Below are 23833 nucleotides of genomic sequence, written 5' to 3' on the forward strand. Positions count from 1 at the left end.
CTAAGGGGTGTAAGCAGATAAAAAAATTCAATTAAACCGACAATCCAAACCAATCCAAACCGAAATAAAACCGATTATTATTGGTTTGATTCAAAAACCGAACCAAACCAATAAAAACCGATGTAGTTTGGTCCGGTTCTTGGTTTTAGTTTTTAGGAACCACCAAACCGATGAACCGAACCAATAGAAATAATGACGCTCTAAATATTTTATTCTACCCTTCATTAAACTCAAATTTTTTATCGATCCGACCATTATCCATCTTTGTTTACACTTTCTTCCTTTAAGCAAAACAAACATCTAGAACCAAACTCTAAAGTATAGAAAGTAAAAACCATAAGTCACAAAAAAATACGCTTTCACATAACCGCTGCTCTTGTTGCCCACAACCATTGTTCCTTTCACTATCATCATTCTGATATGTTATGGTCGTCTTCTTCGTGTTCAAGTTCTCTTTGTAGTACCATTTTCTTTTCTTCTACAACAAAATTCATTCAAGGTCTTGTTACAAAATAGTTTTGATGCGTGTTTGAGGTGTGAAACATGTTAATGGATATGTGTTTTGTTATAATCCCTTTATAATATTATGACGCTAAGTGTTAACTTTTATATTTGATAGTGAACTTATTTCATGATGCAATGGAAATCATGTCACTTTTTCGTATGGAATAAGAGCAACCTGTAATTTGTTTGAAAAAATATAGCATGAAATAGATAACATGAAATGTGTTATTTTAAAAAATAATAGCATAAAATACACAAAAAACACGATAATGGAAAATATATGGATGAATATAATGTTTTAAAAAATAAACATTGTAAACCGATCAACCAAACCAAACCGAACCGAAGCAAACCAGTTAGTTTGATTCGGTTTCATTTTTGAAAAATGTTGAAAACCAAATCAAACAAATAGAAATATCATTGGTTCAGACCTTTTTTTGACCAAAAACCGATCCAAACCGATCCGATTACACCCCTAGTTCCACTAGGAAGTGACTTGGTGAAAAGGTCTGCAAGATTATCACATGAACAAATTTATTGTAGCTTGTATCACTATTTTTCTGAAGATCATGAGTGAAAAAGAACTTTGGAGAAACGTGGTTTGTTCGATTTTCTTTAATGTAATCATCCTGCAATTGAGCAGTGCATGCAATATTATCTTCGTATATGATTGTTGTATTTATTTTTCTAGAGTCAAATCTTAAATTTTTGTGTGTGTTGAATTTGGAATCTCAATCAAACGCATTCTTGACTTATCTCATGTAAATTTTCTTCATAATTAAATGAAGTTGCTACTAGGATTTGTTTCGCAGGTCTCCTTGAAATACTTGTATCACCATAAATAAATAAACAATTTGTGCGATTGTTTACCCAGGAATTTGGTAAACAAACAAGCGCTAGTCTTCCAAAAAAATGGTATTTTAGTTACTTACAAGATTGACTAGATTGATCATATGACATGTGTTTAGTTTTTTGGTGATTCTATGTCTTTCCGAACCAATAGAAATAATGACGCTCTAAATATTTTATTCTACCCTTCATTAAACTCAAATTTTTTATCGATCCGACCATTATCCATCTTTGTTTACACTTTCTTCCTTTAAGCAAAACAAACATCTAGAACCAAACTCTAAAGTATAGAAAGTAAAAACCATAAGTCACAAAAAAATACGCTTTCACATAACCGCTGCTCTTGTTGCCCACAACCATTGTTCCTTTCACTATCATCATTCTGATATGTTATGGTCGTCTTCTTCGTGTTCAAGTTCTCTTTGTAGTACCATTTTCTTTTCTTCTACAACAAAATTCATTCAAGGTCTTGTTACAAAATAGTTTTGATGCGTGTTTGAGGTGTGAAACATGTTAATGGATATGTGTTTTGTTATAATCCCTTTATAATATTATGACGCTAAGTGTTAACTTTTATATTTGATAGTGAACTTATTTCATGATGCAATGGAAATCATGTCACTTTTTCGTATGGAATAAGAGCAACCTGTAATTTGTTTGAAAAAATATAGCATGAAATAGATAACATGAAATGTGTTATTTTAAAAAATAATAGCATAAAATACACAAAAAACACGATAATGGAAAATATATGGATGAATATAATGTTTTAAAAAATAAACATTGTAAACCGATCAACCAAACCAAACCGAACCGAAGCAAACCAGTTAGTTTGGTTCGGTTTCATTTTTGAAAAATGTTGAAAACCAAATCAAACAAATAGAAATATCATTGGTTCAAACCTTTTTTTGACCAAAAACCGATCCAAACCGATCCGATTACACCCCTAGTTCCACTAGGAAGTGACTTGGTGAAAAGGTCTGCAAGATTATCACATGAACAAATTTGTTGTAGCTTGTATCACTATTTTTCTGAAGATCATGAGTGAAAAAGAACTTTGGAGAAACGTGGTTTGTTCGATTTTCTTTAATGTAATCATCCTGCAATTGAGCAGTGCATGCAATATTATCTTCGTATATGATTGTTGTATTTATTTTTCTAGAGTCAAATCTTAAATTTTTGTGTGTGTTGAATTTGGAATCTCAATCAAACGCATTCTTGACTTATCTCATGTAAATTTTCTTCATAATTAAATGAAGTTGCTACTAGGATTTGTTTCGCAGGTCTCCTTGAAATACTTGTATCACCATAAATAAATAAACAATTTGTGCGATTGTTTACCCAGGAATTTGGTAAACAAACAAGCGCTAGTCTTCCAAAAAAATGGTATTTTAGTTACTTACAAGATTGACTAGATTGATCATATGACATGTGTTTAGTTTTTTGGTGATTCTATGTCTTTCCGAACCAATAGAAATAATGACGCTCTAAATATTTTATTCTACCCTTCATTAAACTCAAATTTTTTATCGATCCGACCATTATCCATCTTTGTTTACACTTTCTTCCTTTAAGCAAAACAAACATCTAGAACCAAACTCTAAAGTATAGAAAGTAAAAACCATAAGTCACAAAAAAATACGCTTTCACATAACCGCTGCTCTTGTTGCCCACAACCATTGTTCCTTTCACTATCATCATTCTGATATGTTATGGTCGTCTTCTTCGTGTTCAAGTTCTCTTTGTAGTACCATTTTATTTTCTTCTACAACAAAATTCATTCAAGGTCTTGTTACAAAATAGTTTTGATGCGTGTTTGAGGTGTGAAACATGTTAATGGATATGTGTTTTGTTATAATCCCTTTATAATATTATGACGCTAAGTGTTAACTTTTATATTTGATAGTGAACTTATTTCATGATGCAATGGAAATCATGTCACTTTTTCGTATGGAATAAGAGCAACCTGTAATTTGTTTGAAAAAATATAGCATGAAATAGATAACATGAAATGTGTTATTTTAAAAAATAATAGCATAAAATACACAAAAAACACGATAATGGAAAATATATGGATGAATATAATGTTTTAAAAAATAAACATTGTAAACCGATCAACCAAACCAAACCGAACCGAAGCAAACCAGTTAGTTTGGTTCGGTTTCATTTTTGAAAAATGTTGAAAACCAAATCAAACAAATAGAAATATCATTGGTTCAAACCTTTTTTTGACCAAAAACCGATCCAAACCGATCCGATTACACCCCTAGTTCCACTAGGAAGTGACTTGGTGAAAAGGTCTGCAAGATTATCACATGAACAAATTTGTTGTAGCTTGTATCACTATTTTTCTGAAGATCATGAGTGAAAAAGAACTTTGGAGAAACGTGGTTTGTTCGATTTTCTTTAATGTAATCATCCTGCAATTGAGCAGTGCATGCAATATTATCTTCGTATATGATTGTTGTATTTATTTTTCTAGAGTCAAATCTTAAATTTTTGTGTGTGTTGAATTTGGAATCTCAATCAAACGCATTCTTGACTTATCTCATGTAAATTTTCTTCATAATTAAATGAAGTTGCTACTAGGATTTGTTTCGCAGGTCTCCTTGAAATACTTGTATCACCATAAATAAATAAACAATTTGTGCGATTGTTTACCCAGGAATTTGGTAAACAAACAAGCGCTAGTCTTCCAAAAAAATGGTATTTTAGTTACTTACAAGATTGACTAGATTGATCATATGACATGTGTTTAGTTTTTTGGTGATTCTATGTCTTTCCGAACCAATAGAAATAATGACGCTCTAAATATTTTATTCTACCCTTCATTAAACTCAAATTTTTTATCGATCCGACCATTATCCATCTTTGTTTACACTTTCTTCCTTTAAGCAAAACAAACATCTAGAACCAAACTCTAAAGTATAGAAAGTAAAAACCATAAGTCACAAAAAAATACGCTTTCACATAACCGCTGCTCTTGTTGCCCACAACCATTGTTCCTTTCACTATCATCATTCTGATATGTTATGGTCGTCTTCTTCGTGTTCAAGTTCTCTTTGTAGTACCATTTTTTTTCTTCTACAACAAAATTCATTCAAGGTCTTGTTACAAAATAGTTTTGATGCGTGTTTGAGGTGTGAAACATGTTAATGGATATGTGTTTTGTTATAATCCCTTTATAATATTATGACGCTAAGTGTTAACTTTTATATTTGATAGTGAACTTATTTCATGATGCAATGGAAATCATGTCACTTTTTCGTATGGAATAAGAGCAACCTGTAATTTGTTTGAAAAAATATAGCATGAAATAAATAACATGAAATGTGTTATTTTAAAAAATAATAGCATAAAATACACAAAAAACACGATAATGGAAAATATATGGATGAATATAATGTTTTAAAAAATAAACATTGTAAACCGATCAACCAAACCAAACCGAACCGAAGCAAACCAGTTAGTTTGGTTCGGTTTCATTTTTGAAAAATGTTGAAAACCAAATCAAACAAATAGAAATATCATTGGTTCAGACCTTTTTTTGACCAAAAACCGATCCAAACCGATCCGATTACACCCCTAGTTCCACTAGGAAGTGACTTGGTGAAAAGGTCTGCAAGATTATCACATGAACAAATTTGTTGTAGCTTGTATCACTATTTTTCTGAAGATCATGAGTGAAAAAGAACTTTGGAGAAACGTGGTTTGTTCGATTTTCTTTAATGTAATCATCCTGCAATTGAGCAGTGCATGCAATATTATCTTCGTATATGATTGTTGTATTTATTTTTCTAGAGTCAAATCTTAAATTTTTGTGTGTGTTGAATTTGGAATCTCAATCAAACGCATTCTTGACTTATCTCATGTAAATTTTTTTCATAATTAAATGAAGTTGCTACTAGGATTTGTTTCGCAGGTCTCCTTGAAATACTTGTATCACCATAAATAAATAAACAATTTGTGCGATTGTTTATCCAGGAATTTGGTAAACAAACAAGCGCTAGTCTTCCAAAAAAATGGTATTTTAGTTACTTACAAGATTGACTAGATTGATCATATGACATGTGTTTAGTTTTTTGGTGATTCTATGTCTTTCTGATATTCATTTTCTCAATTGTTATGGCTAATTTGTAAAGATAGGAAAGCAAAAACACTTCGACTTAAACTTAAAAAGAATTAAAAGGACTTTTGTAAATATAAACTGGCAATTAAATAAAACTTGGTGAATCATATGTATATTCTCACAAAACCCGTTTTTCGGTAAATTTTGGTACTTTGTGTGATATTGAGTATTTGTACAGAATTGAACACACTAAATCCTAACACTAAGATTCTAATTTATACTAATTTGATCATAACGGTCTTTTCCTAATAAAGTGTCACGTTCAATATTTGTATGTCATTCGAATCCTCAGGCTTCCACGCGTCTTTTTGGATAAGATCAATACTTTTGAATTTGAAATCTTTTTCCTTCCGAAGCGCCAAATCAACCAATGTGATTGTCGAAGTGTTTCTCTTTGAAACTTCCAAAATAACTTAAGCCTTATCTCCATGAAATAAGACCTTTTCGCAGACACTTAGCAAATTAAAACCACTCGTGGACTTAGTAGTCAAAATCCTTACGAAATGAACTTTATATATCTTTCGAACTAGCTCTTCTTTCCACAATCATCATTTTTAACTCAACATCTTTATGTCGTTGAAATTCCCATCTAACAAATTTGAAATCTTCTTCCTTCCGAAGCGCCAAATCAACCAACGTGACTGTCGAAGTTTTTCTCTTTGAAACTTACTGTTGCACCCCAAAATTTGCCCAACTATTTATTTCTAACTGGCTTAGGTTTTGCATTCATGTACATACTTCATTAGGTCATTGACATAACATAAATCATTAATCAATAAGTATGGCAAGGGATCGAGGTCGTAGATAGAGCTGAGGTTTCACATGGCTTGAAGTTCATACTTTGTGCAGGCTTGTTTCTATTAAGATTTTCAACTAATCATGGATCGAGGTTCATTTCATTGTGCTTGTGTCAACTGGCAGATTTTCAAGGTTGTACCTATGGTCATCTTATTATTAGGGTTTCTTCTGGTTTATTCTCCAATCCAAAGTATGGTTCATCTAATTATTTGGAATACGAGCTATTCGTCTAAGGCTTCGTTAAAAGAGTGTGGGCTCATTCATTTGGGATTGCATTGGGCCACTTTGAAATTTTTGAAGACATTTGATGAAATTCTGACTTTTGGTCAAAGTCAACCATGGAGGGTTGACTTTGTGACCAAAAAACCATAATGGATTATCTTGGAATTTTAACTTATGATGCTTGGTCAAGTAGCAAATTGAAGAGGTTTTGAAATGCGAGTAAAGCATACAAAAGAAAGGTTTTAAATCAAATCACAAAAGTGGAGGAGATAATTGAAAATTCAAAATGAAAGAGTATATGGACATGACACTCAAATTCCAAGGGAGAAAGTCATTACAAGAGTCGTGATTCACTATGTTGCAAGCATAAATTCAAATATCCATTCATTTCAAAACCCCTCATCAAATCTCGAATTCATCCGAAGGTCCACATTCTCATTCAAATGTCCACTATAAAGTAAATTGAGAAGTCCAAATCCTAAACCATCACACCATACAAAAATCATTACAAAGTTATTTCAATAAGCATCCATGAACCATTCAAACAATTCTCATTCAAAGAAAATCATACAAAAAATACATTGGGCTCCTACTTTCTAAAACTATTCCACAGCCTTTGACTTAGTCTCCAAATTTCTCCTTGAGCTTTAGTTTTGCTTCAAACTTTGATATATACCAAAGCAGCTTTGCATCATCATCAAACCTACACAATACCAAAGGTTACATCAGTATAGCAAAGTTCAGAAATCAGAAGCCAATCTCAAAAAAATCAAAAGGAAAACACTTGCTACAACTTACACAAATCAGCCCCACACATAAGGATTTCATTCAGCTGCACATTGAAAGACAAGTTCATTACACATCAGCTGCTCCTACGGTATATTCTGCATAACCCAAAACAAACATAAAAATCACTTAAGAAATTGAGGTGGGACATTACAAGTGTTATTTCTTTGTACACCAAGAAGAACCCAAGCCTGTTTCAAGCATAAGCAAGCCCAAAGCTTCAGAAATCGGACCCTGCAATCCTACATAACTTCTCCCAAAACCGAGTTCATCACACAAAAATTCAGATCCATTCAACCATCCCAAACTTTCATAACCATACATACCAATCCTAACTTTAGCTTAACAGAAAACCAGAAATTAAACCTAACATATCCTAATATGATCATTGCACAAAGGTATGAAGCTATCACCTGTTATACATTCTACTGACACAGTGAAGGAGCTGCGCAATCAGTGAGAGCACCATTGTTTGACCTTCAAACTATAAAATCCTGCAGCATAAAATCACATTCAGACCCTACACCACCATCAAAATACAAACAAAAATAAACAAGTTCAGCCATGTCACTCATAAGCCCCTTCGAAAAAACCAGTGTAACAGAATTAACCACCCTCCAATCCATATAACCAACTCATAACCTCTAACTAACTTCAAACTAACAACCTAACTGTTTCGTAACCAACTAAGTGCCTAACAACTAACTTCCCCAACTGAATTCCTAACTGATCATAACTAACCTATAACTACCAATCGCAACTGACAAGTAACAGAAAAATTTCAGAGTAACTAACCTTGAAAAATCCTATATAACATCTTCATCATTCTTCAGTTGGCTCTCTCCTTGAAAAATCCTCTACCATAACCTCAATCACCTTCAGAGTCCACCATCGTCCCTTCATCATCACCTTCAAAAATTACAGAAGAAAAGAATGGGGATGACAGAAATTGAGAAGAAAAATCGAACAGAAGGTTGGAGAAAAAAAGAAATCATAACGGCATTGGAACAAACCTCTAACCAACTTCTGAAATCAGAAGACTTTCTTCATTCATCTTCAACGAACTCACGACGCCTCTGCATCATCCTCATCGGTCCAGAATTCTTCCTCGACAGAAAGCAAAAATTTCACGGTTCATCAACGTTCTTCAAGTTCCACGACTCCACCATCCTTCAGTCTTGATAACCTTCGCAAGTATTCCAGAAGAACCGCGTCGGATTCATCAAGCACCAGCGACAATCCGCTCGCCATCGATACCGGCAAAAGAGAAGACTCAGAAGGATCGTCATCACCAATCTCCAAGTTCTCGCATCGCAACGCGCCATTGTCACTACACCTTCACCGATTCAACTCACTACACAAACGTAGACGGAGCATCAGGGAGACGAGAAGTTTGAATCGGAGAGGAATAGCAAGGCGACGAGATGACGTGGTATTTGATTGCGTTAACGGTGGCCGGAGATTCGTTCTTCATCGAAGAAGGGAGAGGCGAACCGGAGAAGCTGTCTTCGGCCGCTATTACGTTGCGAGAGGAGTTCAATGAAGCTGATTCGTCACAAGAGTAAAAAACCCTAAATTCCTTTTCCTCCTTTTTTTTATTTAATTTATTTTTTATTATTTGATAAGAATCTGAAAATAATTGTCCATGGATCAATAATCAATCTTGGGCCGTTTTGCTGTTTTCACACCTCCCTCGGCCCATACTGTATAGGTTCTTGTACCAACAAGCTGTAAGCAAAGATCATAACAAGTCTTTGGGCTCCACCGAATTTCTAACTACACCACCCGTTGGCCCATGACACCATTTTTCTGAACAAAACTGTGATCTAAAATAAAAAACTCTTCTGGGCCTTTGTTTGAGCCCTGCGCCCAGGATTATTCATGCACCAATAATTTTCAACTTTAAACCCCCTGATCACTATTTTTCTTGTTAGAATTTAGATTTTTTACATAGGTTTTGTTCTACTTTTTTTAGACGATAAAAAACATGTAAAATCATAATATTTTCATTAGATTTTTAGGTAATAACAATAGTTAGAATCATAATTTTTGTTTGATTTTTAGGTAATAAAAATGACATAGAAAACAATAAAATTGTTAGTTGTAGGATTAATAGATGTTAGTATAATTAGGTTTGAATTAGAATTCCCTTAAAACTCATAAAAATAGTAGTATTTTTAGTTTAATTTTGCACTAATGCTTGATTTGTTTTGTATCATTTTCATGTTATTTTTGTATAATTGTTGTGTGATTTTGCTACTTGTTTTTTGCCATATTTTTGGCCATATTTTTGGCCTACTTTGTTAATACCATTTTAATGCTCCTTTTAAAATCGATTCCATGTTAACTTTAGGTAGTTTCTTTCATTCTTTTTCTTTTCAACTTTTAAAATACTTAATAAATAAAAGATGTGAATCACACGTTACTAATAGTGAGAGAGAAATTAGTGGAATTTATTCCCTAATCTGTTTCTTAATCACTTAGTGGGAGAGAAATGAGTGGGATTCATTCCCTAATCTGTTTCTCAATCACTACATAATGGGAGAGAGATGAGTGGGATTCATTCCCTAATCTGTTTCTCTACCGTTATACACTTTTATGTGATTCAAATTGCAAACAAATTCCCCTTAAAAAACACCCAACCAAAAACACTTAAAACACCTAACAATGGTTCAAATTAAAACAAAGTAGAGAAAGTGGTGAGTGGCCCGGTATTGGGAACTGTTCATCACTCATCTACCCTAAAAGACACAAACCAATCATTTCTTTTTCTTCTTTCTAAGGGCACTGTTATTTCCGCTCGGACGCATCGTAGGTCGATCCCTTATGCAAGAGCGCGAACGTTAACTCCGTCAACCTAACAAACACAAAAACAAACAAAAACATGCGAGCCGAGCTACGGTAACTCTGATTCCTGAAAAGGATACGTAGGCAGCGGGGTAGGGCCCGTGCGAGTACAATTCTTTCTTTTCCCTACATTCTACATTCATTCGCATGTAGACATAGACATAGTACACACCCTTTAGATAGAAACAAACATAGGTGGATACCATCGAGTACGATGGGCGTGAGGGGTGCTAATACCTTCCCCTTGCGTAATCGACTCCCGTACCTAGATTCTCTGGTCGCAAGACCTTTTTCTTACCCCTTGCTAGGTTTTCTGATATTCCTTTCCCTGATGGGATAAATATATTGGTGGCGACTCTGTTCATTTTTCGCGAGCGTGCGACAGCTGGCGACTCTGCTGGGGATGTTAGACCTATTGCGGGTCCGTACTTAGCGAGTCGATCCTAGCCTTTGTTTGTTTGTTTATTGGGTGTTTCTTTGTTTGTTTTCTTATTTGTTTACATCCTGTATATATGCTTGTATATCATGTCTATTTTCCTGCTTGCATATCATGTTTACTTTCCGCATGCATCTGGACCATATTATGGGCCCCCGTGGGGGCCACATATTTTCTTCGTTTGCAGGTTGGGTGGGATGTTCTATGAGGTAAAAGGCCCAATACCCAGGCCAGAGTTGACACATAGGATACCTAGGATAGAGTGGATAGTCATGACGCCAACAGAATGTCAGGTTCTGTTGATTGCGATCATGAGACCCACGACCAGTTGAGATTCAAATGAGATACCATTGTTGGCATGTATTTGCAACAATGATGGTGTTTCAGGAGAATTGTTAACGCTGGAGACCTTTTGACCTAGATTCACATGTGAGTGGGGTGGGATATACATGACAGGTACCGTTGGTGACTATTCTATTCTGATGGTGGCTATTGTTCTTATGGTTCTGTGGTACATATGTCGGACCTTTGATCTCATGACATCTGACCTATATCAGTTATTCAGAGGATTGTATAGTGGTTACTCGGATTATATGGCCCTTGATCCCATGCTTTTGCATTGCATAACATCATTACTTTATCCACTTCATTTGTGGGGGATTCTAAAGTTTATTTCCAAAAAAGAGGAAACAAAAAAAAAGTAGAAAAAACAGAAAAAGGAAAAAAAAGAAAAGATACTATATGCAAAAAAAAAAGAGAATAAAAGAGAAATAAAGTTGATGAAAAGACTTTAGGATCCCTTAGAAATGAAACATGCATTCATACTATCATGCATTTCATGGTTCTATCATAAGCTTATGGGGGCCCTTTCTATTCTGATTCTGACTTCAGCAAACAAAGTTGACTTCTCACCGCTACGTGCTTGAAAGGTAACCATGGAACAACTTCGTGAGGACTTAACTCAGATGAGGACAGAAATGGGGATTAACCTGAATCATTGTATGGAGGCTATTCAAGCCCTTGCTTTTAGACACGAACAATTGAGACAGGTTCTTCAGAGACCGGATGCAAACGTTAATCTCAACACAGGAGAAGGTCTTGTGAATCAGGATGTCAGAAATACTGTTGAGATTCCAATTCCCGTTAAGGAGACTTCGCATCATGAGAATAATTCAGAACTTGAAGCCTTCAGGTTCCCGATTGACGAGTTTGACAAAAGGTTCCACCTCCTGGATGAAAGGTTGAAAGCCATGGAAGGTCGTGACTCTATTGATTTAGACGCTGCTGGTTTGTGCCTAGTGCCTGGTATTAAGATTCCTGCTAAGTTCAAAGTTCCCAACTTCGAGAAGTACAAGGGTACCACGTGTCCGATAGCTCATGTCAAGTCATTTTGCAACAAAATGGCTCCTTATGCTGAGAATGACAAGCAATTAATGCATTTCTTTCAGGATAGCCTCAGTGGCATATCTCTTGAGTGGTATAATCAACTCGAAAGAACTGATATCCGAACTTGGAAAGAACTAGCAGAAGCCTTTGTCAAGCGTTACAAGCACAACAGTAACATGGCTCCGACCAGAATGCAACTCCAAGCTTTGACTCAGAAAACTGACAAATCGTTCAGAGAATATGCCCGAAGATGGAGAGAATTAGCTGCTAAAGTTCAACCTCCACTCTTAGAGAAACAGCTCGTGGATATGTTCAAGGATGCGATGGAAAGTCCATACTACCAATGTTTGGCTGCATGTAAGGCCTCTGATTTTGCAGAATTGGTTCTCGTCGAAGAACGAATGGAAAATGGTATTAGGAATGGTAATGTCCAAGTTGTTGATACTCCTTCTGAATTCCCTAAGCAAATGGATGAAGAGACCAATGCAGTCACTGATTATGAAGAGGAATCTCCCGATTATCCTCCTGATCATATATCTTGTCATGAAGCAGTAGCAGTAACTCCTATTCAGGATGACCCAGATATTTGTGCCGCGACTCACAGTCAGCCTCCCACTCAGTTTGTCCAACGGAAGTCTGTTCCATGTGATCGATCAGTTCAATATGTGCCACAAAGGTGGAATTATCAACAGCATCGTCACCCACAAGGCAGACAGAGACATAGAAGGCCAAAGAGAGTGTATGATCCTGTTCCTATGACTCGTGATAAGTTGTTTTCTCACTTGATCAATATTTCCTTGGTAGAACCAAAGCAGCCGAAGCCTGTTCGTTTCCCATATCCCGTGGGATTTGACCCTAATGTTAATTGTGGCTACCATGCCGGGGCACCTGGTCATTCGATTGAAGACTGTCAGCCATTCAAAGACAAGGTTCAAGACCTGATTGATTCCAAGGCTATCACTTTCACACCTGAAGGCCAAAATTGAAGTTCTCCTTTGACTCAGTGGATCTTCTGAAGCAATAAGTCCATACGGAGTCAAGTCTCCTCAATAATGACATTCATTTGGTTCTTTACTGCATTTTCATTTGTAATATTTCTTTGTTTTTTTAAGCATTGCTAGCATGTAAAAACTTGTTAATTTTTGAATGAAAAATCATAACACATTGTTTATGTTTGTCTTGAAGTAATCCATTCGTTTTCACTCATAAAATGTTTTTGGCATTACGATACCAACTTTTACTTATCTTTTGCTTAGGCAACGAGCGGAGGGAGAATGATGATAAAAAATGCAAAAATCCCTAATTGTGTGTTTTTGAATAGAACCCTGCTGAGGATGTACAGGCATTGTTTCAAATCCCCGAACACCGGAGATATAAGGGAGATAGACCCTCGTTAACCCCTTTGAGCCTTGAAGTAGGAGTTTCTTTTCTAATCAGAAAAAACCCTTAATCTTAACCCTGGGGCAAGGTAGTGTTCATTTAACTTGATCAAGTGTTCAAAACTCATAAAGGGTATATATCTAAGGATACAACAATGGTTATCCTTCAAAAGGTTGAGGAAAGTCAGAAGCGTGATGGTTATCCTTCACCTACCAAGAGGACAAAAGATGACGATACCACAATGGTAATCCTTCATCAATCATGGAATGAGGCAGTCGCAATCACTTCCAACGAATCAAAGACAATGCGAGGTCACACGACTTGTTCAAAAAAAAAAAGAGCAAAAAATATATGATGAAAAAAATGAAAAGAAAAATAATGAAAGAAAAGAACATAGCAATAAAAAGAAAAAATGATGGTGAAAAGAAAGTAAGAACAAAGTCGTGTGATAATGAATCAAAAGAATAAAAGGTGGGCGACTGTCATGTTCGAAAAGCCTCGTTGATTCCTCAACCATTTCGAAATTCCTCGTGAGGGATGAACACTCATGTTGAGTTAATTGAATGTAGGAATGGAGAACATCATGAAGGGGGTGGGTACCAAATATTTTTTAGCCTAAAAATCCTTTGTTTAAAAAAAAACTGTGAACCCGGCCAAATTACAACCCTTAAAAGTCCTAATTGAAGTAGGGTTTATTTCGAAGACGCACTCCCATGAGATAGTGTTTACTGACTCCCAATGAAGCGTAACACATATATGTTGGTATCGTATGCTCGCTTTATCTTTCATTCACAAGAGGTTGCAACCTCATTTCATAAAAAGTTTGTGTAAACTTCAAGACTAGCATAGGCTTTGAATTAGGATTGACGTTCTTATAAGTAACATTCTTTTGCATAAAAACATTTGGTTAAACATCAAGGAAGTTTCCATGATGAGAATCCATGAAGTGCTTGATCGCGTCAAAGTAAGAGGACTTGAGAGCTCTGTAGAGTAAAAAACAATCATTTCAGAGACTGATATCAAGGGGCATGTTGCCTGAAGACTTCATTGAGCATAGGCAGTAGGTACCTTTGTTGATTGATTAACAAGAGGCATATGGCTTGAAAACTCCGTTGAGCATGAACAATTGATGTTTCTTTGATTGGTTACCTTGAGGGAAATGGTTGAAAGCTTTGTTGAATATGGTAAAGTTACTCCCTCAGTTTGTTTGATCTTAAGGGAAGTAAAACTGGAGGATTCTAGTAAGATGTATATAATCAGGGGCAATCAATTTGAGGTTTGACCTCTCAAATTCAGCCAATCAGGGGAAGTGATGTCGAGACATCTCTCTCAAAATTTTGTCAATATGGGGCAGTTACATCGAGAACAATCTTTTGGGAACCATCATTCACTTGTAAAGTGTAGTTGGCCATCATAAAGTGGAGAAGTATCGTAATGCTTTTCCCCAGCAAGATGCCTAAAGTTACTCTCTCCCCAAGCATAGGAGTTTATTTCTCCTGAGAGTTGATTCCATTCCTCAAGTATAGGAGTTTATTTCTCCTAGAAATCTGTCTCTACTCGAACATAGGAGTTTATTTCTCCTAGGAGTTGTTCCGCTTCTCCCAACCAAGGTTCCTTATATGGATTTCTAATCCCCGACTTGGTGAAAAGAGGGAATCTCCTTATGTCAAAAATCCTCCAAGCAATGGCACATGGTGAGAAGTCAGAAGTCATTCTTCAAGTCAACGAAGAAGTATATCTTGCAAGTTAATGCCAAAATATCAAGATCTATCCCCACAGAGTTCTTAACACTAAGGGGACTCTCCCTGGTGTTTACCTCTCCCGAGGTCAAAGACGAAGCTCGATCGACAAGTCAGTGGAATATTCTCTAAAGGGCCCTCGTTATCTCTGCATATAGTAATCATTGCGTTCACCTTGCATCTACAAAACTGCGTAGCATTTCCATGAATATGGAGCATTGCGCCATGGAAAAATCAAACATGCATCATTGCATAAGCCAAGTTTGTATGTGCTCCAAAGGCACAAAATAATATATCCCCAGAAGAAGTCTCACTTTCTCTCTCCAGTGTGGATTGGATACAGAGTCATTCTTCGTCAAGATCATTGTATCTATGGTTATTTCCCGTTTGCTGAGCTCAATCATTTGGATAACCCATACTTTGTGTGTGGCAATTCGAATGATTGTCACTCTTGTAGAATTACACCCCGCCTTTTGGCCTGAGGGAACCATGTAGTTCTTATGCCCCAAGTAACAATACCTCCTTCAAAGTCCAGTGTTTACTAGCATCACCTAATAGAGTCTGGTCGTCACCAGTCTTCTCTTTGTACTTACTTTTTATGAGTCCCCTTACTGCCTTTTGCATAAGGGATATCTCTTGCTTCTTGCAAGTTTGCCTTGGTTATTTTCCCGTATGCCGCGTGCATCATAGAGTGCGAATGAGGGTGGGCATTCAACCCATCTCATTTCTCAATCATTTGAAATCCATACTATGTGTGTGGCAATTCGAATGATTTCCACCCTTAAAGGGTTACACCCCGCTTTTGGCCTGAGGGACCCATGTAATTCTTATGCTACGCAAGCATCAATATCTCTAATTTTTTGGTGTTTACTGACGTCTTATAGTCGAGTCTAGTGGTCACTAGTCTCCGTGGTTATTTCCCCGTTTGCTGAGTGCAATTGAAGTGAGGGTAATATCTCATATCTCGATCATTTGGATAGCCATACTTGGTGTGTGGCAATTCGAATGATTGCCACTCTTAAAGAGTTACACCCCGTCTTTTGGCCTGCGGGATTCATGTAGTTCTTGCACTCCGCAAGCATCTATGCCTTCTTAAAAGTCCAATGTTTATTGGCGCCCCTTAATCAAGTCTAGTCGTTACTAGTCTTCTCTCAATCAAGTCCAATGATTATTGGCATCACTTTCAAATACAGTGTTTAACAACATCCCCAATAGAGTCTAGCCATTACTGGTCCTCTTCGGTCAAATCCAATGATTATTGGCATCCCTTTCAAGTCCCGTGGTTATGGGCATCCTTCGGTCAGGTCTAATGTTGATTAGTCCTCCCCGTTCATGTCCAGTGGTTATCGGCATACCCCTTCAAATCCAGTGAGTTTTCCAACCCTCGTGTTGTGAATCCTTTGCTTTTCGACCCTCGAGTCGTCAGTTTTCCAACCTCCTTTGCTTTCCGACCCTCGAGTCGTCAGTTTTCCAACCCTAGTATTGTGAATCCTTTGCTTTCCGACTCTCGAGTCGTCAGTTTTCCAACCCTCGTGTTGTGAATCCTTTGCTTTCCGACCCTCGAGTTGTCAGTTTTCCAACCCTCGTTTTGTGAATCCTTTGTTTTCCGACCTCGAGTCGTGAGTTTCCGACCTTTTGTCGTGAAGATTCCAACCGTTGAGTTGTGAGTCCATTGTTTTTCAACCTCGAGTCGTGAGTTTCCGACTTTTAGTCGTGAGTTTTCCAACCTTTGATTTGAGAGTTCTAAGATTCCAACCGTTGAGTTGTGAGTTTTGGGTTTCCGACCTCGAGTCGTGAGTCTTTCAATCGTTGAGTTGTAAGTTCTGAGTTTCCGACTTTTAGTCTTGAGTTTTCCAACCGTTGATTTGAGAGTTCTAAGATTCCAACCGTTGAGTTGTAAGTTTTAGGTTTCCGACCTCGAGTCGTGAGTCTTTCAATCGTTGAGTTATAATTTCTGAGTTTCCGACTTTTAGTCGTGAGTTTTCCAACCGCTGATTTGAGAGTTCTAAGATTCCAACCGTTGAGTTGTGAGTTTTGGGTTTCCGACCTCGAGTCGTGAGTCTTTCAATCGTTGAGTTGTAAGTTCTGAGTTTCCGACTTTTAGTCGTGAGTTTTCCAACCGTTGATTTGAGAGTTCTGAGATTCCAACCGTTGAGTTGTGAGTTTTGGGTCTCCGACCTCGAGTCGTGAGTCTTTCAATTGTTGAGTTGTGAGTTCTGAGTTTCCGACTTTTAGTCGTGAGTGTCCCAACCTTCGAGTTGTGGATGTTTTTCATATACTCCCCCAAAAAAGTGTCATGGTAAACCAATTCACCAACTATTCTTTCCTTCGAGGAAATCCTACGGGAATATCATACAGTTACTTGCTGAAGCTTGTTAAGCGGAGGCATCCAAAAGAAAAAGAAACAATACAACCATCTGTCACCTGGAGTGCAAATTTTCTGGTACTTTAGTATTTATTCTTCTTATACCTTGAATGTTCGAAAGGCTAACATCAATCTCACCTTCAAGTTTAAGATGATTAAATAGGGGCAGCTGTTGCACCCCAAAATTTGCCCAACTATTTATTTCTAACTGGCTTAGGTTTTGCATTCATGTACATACTTCATTAGGTCATTGACATAACATACATCATTAATCAATAAGTCTGGCAAGAGATCGAGGTCGTAGATAGAGCTGAGGTTTCACATGGCTTGAAGTTCATACTTTGTGCAGGCTTGTTTCTATTAAGATTTTCAACTAATCATGGATCGAGGTTCATTTCATTGTGCTTGTGTCAACTGGCAGATTTTCAAGGTTGTACCTATGGTCATCTTATTATTAGGGTTTCTTCTGGTTTATTCTCCAATCCAAAGTATGGTTCATCTGATTATTTGGAATACGAGCTATTCGTCTAAGGCTTCGTTAAAAGAGTGTGGGCTCGTTCATTTGGGATTGCATTGGGCCACTTTGAAATTTTTGAAGACATTTGATGAAATTCTGAATTTTGGTCAAAGTCAGCCATGGAGGGTTGACTTTGTGACCAAAAAACCATAATGGATTATCTTGGAATTTTAACTTATGATGCATGGTCAAGTAGCAAATTAAAGAGGTTTTGAAATGCGAGTAAAGCATACAAAAGAAAGGTTTTAAATCAAATCACAAAAGTGGAGGAGATAATTGAAAATTCAAAATGAAAGAGTATATGGACATGACACTCAAATTCCAAGGGAGAAAGTAATTACAAGAGTCATGATTCACTATGTTGCAAGCATAAATTCAAATATCCATTCATTTCAAAACCCCTCATCAAATCTCGAATTCATCCAAAGGTCCACATTCTCATTCAAATGTCCACTATAAAGTAAATTGAGAAGTCCAAATCCTAAACCATCACACCATACAAAAATCATTACAAAGTTATTTCAATAAGCATCCATGAACCATTCAAACAATTCTCATTCAAAGAAAATCATACAAAAAATACATTGGGCTCCTACTTTCTAAAACTATTCCACAACCTTTGACTTAGTCTCCAAATTTCTCCTTGAGCTTTCATTTTGCTTCAAACTTTGATATATACCAAAGCAGCTTTGCATTATCATCAAACCTACACAATACCAAAGGTTACATCAGTATAGCAAAGTTCAGAAATCAGAAGCCAAACTCAAAAAAATCAAAAGGAAAACACTTGCTACAAATTACACAAATCAGCCCCACACATAAGGATTTCATTCAGCTGCACATTGAAAGACAAGTTCATTACACATCAGCTACTCCTACGGTACATTCTGCATAACCCAAAACAAACATAAAAATCACTTAAGAAATTGAGGTGGGTCATTACAAGTGTTATTTCTGTGTACACCAAGAAGAACCCAAGCCTGTTTCAAGCATAAGCAAGCCCAAAGCTTCAGAAATCGGACCCTGCAATCCTACATAACTTCTCCCAAAACCGAGTTCATCATACAAAAATTCAGATCCATTCAACCATCCCAAACTTTCATAACCATACATACCAATCCTAACTTTAGCTTAATAGAAAACCAGAAATTAAACCTAACATATCCTAATATGATCATTGCACAAAGGTATGAAGCTATCACCTGTTATACATTCTACTGACACAGTGAAGGAGCTGCGCAATCAGTGAGAGCACCATTGTTTGACCTTCAAACTATAAAATCCTGCAGCATAAAATCACATTCAGACCCTACACCACCATCAAAATACAAACAAAAATAAACAAGTTCAGCCATGTTACTCATAAGCCCCTTCGAAAAACCAGTGTAACAGAATTAACCACCCTCCAATCCATATAACCAACTCATACCCTCTAACTAACTTCAAACTAACAACCTAACTGTTTCGTAACCAACTAAGTGCCTAACAACTAACTTCCCCAACTGAATTCCTAACTGATCATAACTAACCTATAACTACCAATCGCAACTGACAAGTAACAGAAAAATTTCAGAGTAACTAACCTTGAAAAATCCTATATAACATCTTCATCATTCTTCAGTTGGCTCTCTCTCTCTCTCTCTCTCTCTCTCTCTCTCTCTCTCTCTCTCTCTCTCTCGCTTCTGATCCCTTGAGGCTCCACCATTTTCTTCCACTCTTCACAAACTCTTTCTTCATCCTCTCTTCTTCACCACACACTTCACTCTTCATTCATTCATCACCATTCTCACACTTCTTCATCTTCATGCTTCAAGCACCAAAAAACCTCTTCAATTCTCACACTCTGAATCCACCATTCTTATCATCATCTCCCTTTCATTTTCATCTTCACTTCTTCACCCATCATCGTCTTCATCACCGCTTCCCTTCAATCAAACAATTCTTCAACCTCTACCATAACCTCAATCACCTTCAGAGTCCACCATCGTCCCTTCATCATCACCTTCAAAAATTACAGAAGAAAAGAATGGGGATGACAGAAATTGAGAAGAAAAATCGAACAGAAGGTTGGAGAAAAAAAGAAATCATAACGGCATTGGAACAAACCTCTAACCAACTTCTGAAATCAGAAGACTTTCTTCATTCATCTTCAACGAACTCACGACGCCTCTGCATCATCCTCATCGGTCCAGAATTCTTCCTCGACAGAAAGAAAAAATTTCACGGTTCATCAACGTTCTTCAAGTTCCACGACTCCACCATCCTTCAGTCTTGATAACCTTCGCAAGTATTCCAGAAGAACCGCGTCGGATTCATCAAGCACCGGCGACAATCCGCTCGCCATCGATACCGGCAAAAGAGAAGACTCAGAAGGATCGAATCATCGTCATCACCAATCTCCAAGTTCTCGCATCGCAACGCGCCATTGTCACTACACCTTCACCAATTCAACTCACTACACAAACGTAGACGAAGCAATTTGAACGTCTTGTTCATTTGAACGTCTTGTTCACTTTTCCAACTGCTTATTTTCTCCCCATAATATTGAAAAAATTAATTTCTCAATTAATAATCAGCCTACTGGGCTGCAATCAAGTATCCAATTATTGGATCAAGATATATCCTCTAATATGAGATTCATAAAAATTCATTTTCTCCAATATTCTTTCAAGACTCATCTTAGTGTACTATATTAGAGCAATTGTATTATACATAACACATCTAAAAGTTTACTTAGATGAGAAGTATTACGTTATTAACCTAAAATAATGTGTAAGTTAAGGGGAGCATTAACATATAATAATTATGGAACCTTATTTTGTAAATAATATAACTTTAATAAAAACATCATCTTTTGATTACAGCTATGATGACAACTAAGGATAACTAATATTGAGTCAAGCACAACACTTAAGCAGTTAAAGATGCAAACCTAAATATTATGGTTTGATGAGTTTAACCATCCGCAGAATGCAAAGCAAAGCATTATACTACCCAAAGAAGGCAAACAAAGTGGAAAGTATCCAAGACCCCAAGTAATCTCAAAGAAATTTCAACTCAAGGATAATATATGACAAAGTAATCCTAAGTAATGTCAACACGAAGATAGTATCTGACAAAGGGTTTATAGGAAAGGAGTTAATATCTTGATTTAGTAAGTGAGCAAACTTATCTAAGCAAAGGGATTTTCCGTAAAAGCATAAGATTAAAAGCGCACACACTAAGACCTTTTAAAAATGTTTTTTCTCAACAAAAAAGAAAACTTCAAAAATGTCTTGAGGTTGTGCCAGATGACTTAATAGCAGTGAAAATAGCTAGAGAGAAATATTTGTTTTATCTAATCGATTGGGTCTTTGGTTTAATCGATTAGATTAGTTTAAACTTACGCCACAAACCATTTAGACAACACCTTAATAATGTGCAACAACTAGATATATTTTCTTTCCTTTTAAAATATTTACAATAGATTATATTTCAAAATCTAATCGATTAGAATAAATGTTAATCTACTAGGCAATAGTAAAATTCATTAATTGCAAGTTCCATTTCGGGCACACCTTTTGCCTATAAATAGAGGCTCCTTTTCTCTTTGCAAACAATCCATAATCGTGTTTTGACACTACCTTCTTTTACTCTCTCTCTCTCTAAATGCTTTTGTGAGGAAAGTCTCTTTGTGAGTGAGGTTATTTGTCTAATTGTAGAATTGTAAAAGTTCACCAAGGATATCGTTTATACATACCTTGGTTGAATACTGTCCAATTAGGGATTGTTTGTGGTTATAAGCTAAACCCGATAAAAGCTTTGGTTGGGGATTGTGTGAACAGTCCTAGGTTGAAGATTAGTCGTTATTAAAATCTTCCTTGGTTCTTGGTTAGCCTGGTTAAAACCAAGATAGGTTGAAGATTAGTCCAATATTAAAAAAATTCTAAGTTAAGAAATCAGTCTGACTAAAATCTTAGTGGTTGTTTGGTTATCTTGTTAAACCAGAGAAATTGAGCTCAGATATTTTGGAACTTAAAGACTAACTGCTCCAAGGTGCGTGTTCGTGTAAAGGAGACTAATCACTTCAGTCCACCGTTGGGAAGGAAGATTATTTCACTCTCAGCTTTATTTTTGAAGGAAAAATTGGCCCATATCAAGCATCTTGTAATATTTGGTTGAAAGTCAACCACCATTATGTTGATCTAGACATGTTTTAAAAGTTTACTTTAGTGGAGCAAGTAGTTTATCTTCATGTTATGGTCTACGGATATTAATGATGTTGATCATGAACTTGCATTAGAAAGAATTTCATGTCATTCAAATTCTTTTAAAAATATTTGACCTAGCCATTTAACCTTCTTATGAAACATGAATTTCAAAAATTCTAAACCATCTAAATGACTTTTGTTTGAGGACAAAAAAACATATAAGTTGAGGAGAGTTGAAAAGTGCCAAAATCAAGTAAAACATGTAGACACTTGTTGATTTCTTTTATAAGCAATCAATACAAGACACCCGATTTATCTACGAAAAATGATAAAAATGCCTATTAGGATTTTTTACTTGCAAATTTATCAAAAACAAATGAAAATGACTGAAAAACCACCAATCAAGACACACAGACCTTTCTAAGACCAAATTTCTACAAGTAAGGCTCAATAGGACACGTTTATGGGCGCTCTAGGCAAGCACATACGTGAGAAGACTTCTTGGATAAGTAACTTCATGGTGAAGGGAAAGTTTGTGCGCTAAGTGAAGATGAGCGGTGCATCTAGCGAAATAGGTATGATAAGACTAGTTTTAAGGTGAGTTGGTGTTGCTTAAAAGAGAAGAAAATAGAAACGCTGAGCGAGGATGGGCGGTGAGCAGGTCCGGCTATACACCTCTGTAGTCTGGTCCATTGCACAAAGCCTTTAAATATAGAAGGGCCTCTAAATAATAAGGCAGCCATTTAAAAATAATTTTGACTTTCTACCTAATTTTTATTTAGTCAGTAATATATAATAAAGCTGCATAACAAATCTAACTAATAACTAAAACCATATACACGTTTCATTTTCTATTTTTTCTATCATGTTTTCTTTATGTATTTTTAAATAGTAAGACTCATATAATTAATTCTTATTATTAGTAATATAATAAGTATAAGAATTGTGAATTGTAATCATCCTTCTTTTATATTTTTATGAATATCATCAAATATTTTAATTATTTACTTTCTCATCAATTAATTAATATGTCATACTTTATTCAAACTTAATTTATTAATATGTTTTAAAACTGAATATTTAAGATGGATTCCATGATTTCTCTAAAATATAAAGGTAATATCGTGAAATATTGGTCCTTTAGATTTTATAATATTTTATTTTATTATTTTACATAGTCATTTTAATTTAAAAATTCAATTGTATACTATACATTATAATGATTTGTTTTATTGTTTCTATTTTATAAGTTCACTTTTAATTATTATTTTCTTTTCTTTTATTGTTAATTTTTAATTTGTTGTTTTATTTAATAATTGTTAATTATCTCTTAATTATATTTATTGGTTCAACTTTAATGTTGTCTATCTAATTCAAATTTCAATGCTACGAATTTGATTTAAAACCAAAAAAACTTTGTTTATTTTTTCTTCTTCAATTAATTTTTCATGATTAGCTCTTAAATTATATTTTAAGATTAGAAAATTTAATTTTAAATATGAGAAGCATGAAAAAATTGATAAGTTAACTTAATTTCAAACATAAAATCTTGATAAAATTAAAAGAAAATTATTGAAAGCTTTAATGTTATTAACATTGATATAGGAATTTTTTTAATTTTTATTATGAACTTTTTAAAAGAAATATTGGAACAAGGCCTCCAAATTGTTTGAGACGACTCTGAC

The sequence above is a fragment of the Vicia villosa genome, linkage group LG1 (genome assembly GCF_029867415.1).
Source record: "Vicia villosa cultivar HV-30 ecotype Madison, WI linkage group LG1, Vvil1.0, whole genome shotgun sequence".
Classification (NCBI taxonomy): Eukaryota; Viridiplantae; Streptophyta; class Magnoliopsida; order Fabales; family Fabaceae; genus Vicia; species Vicia villosa.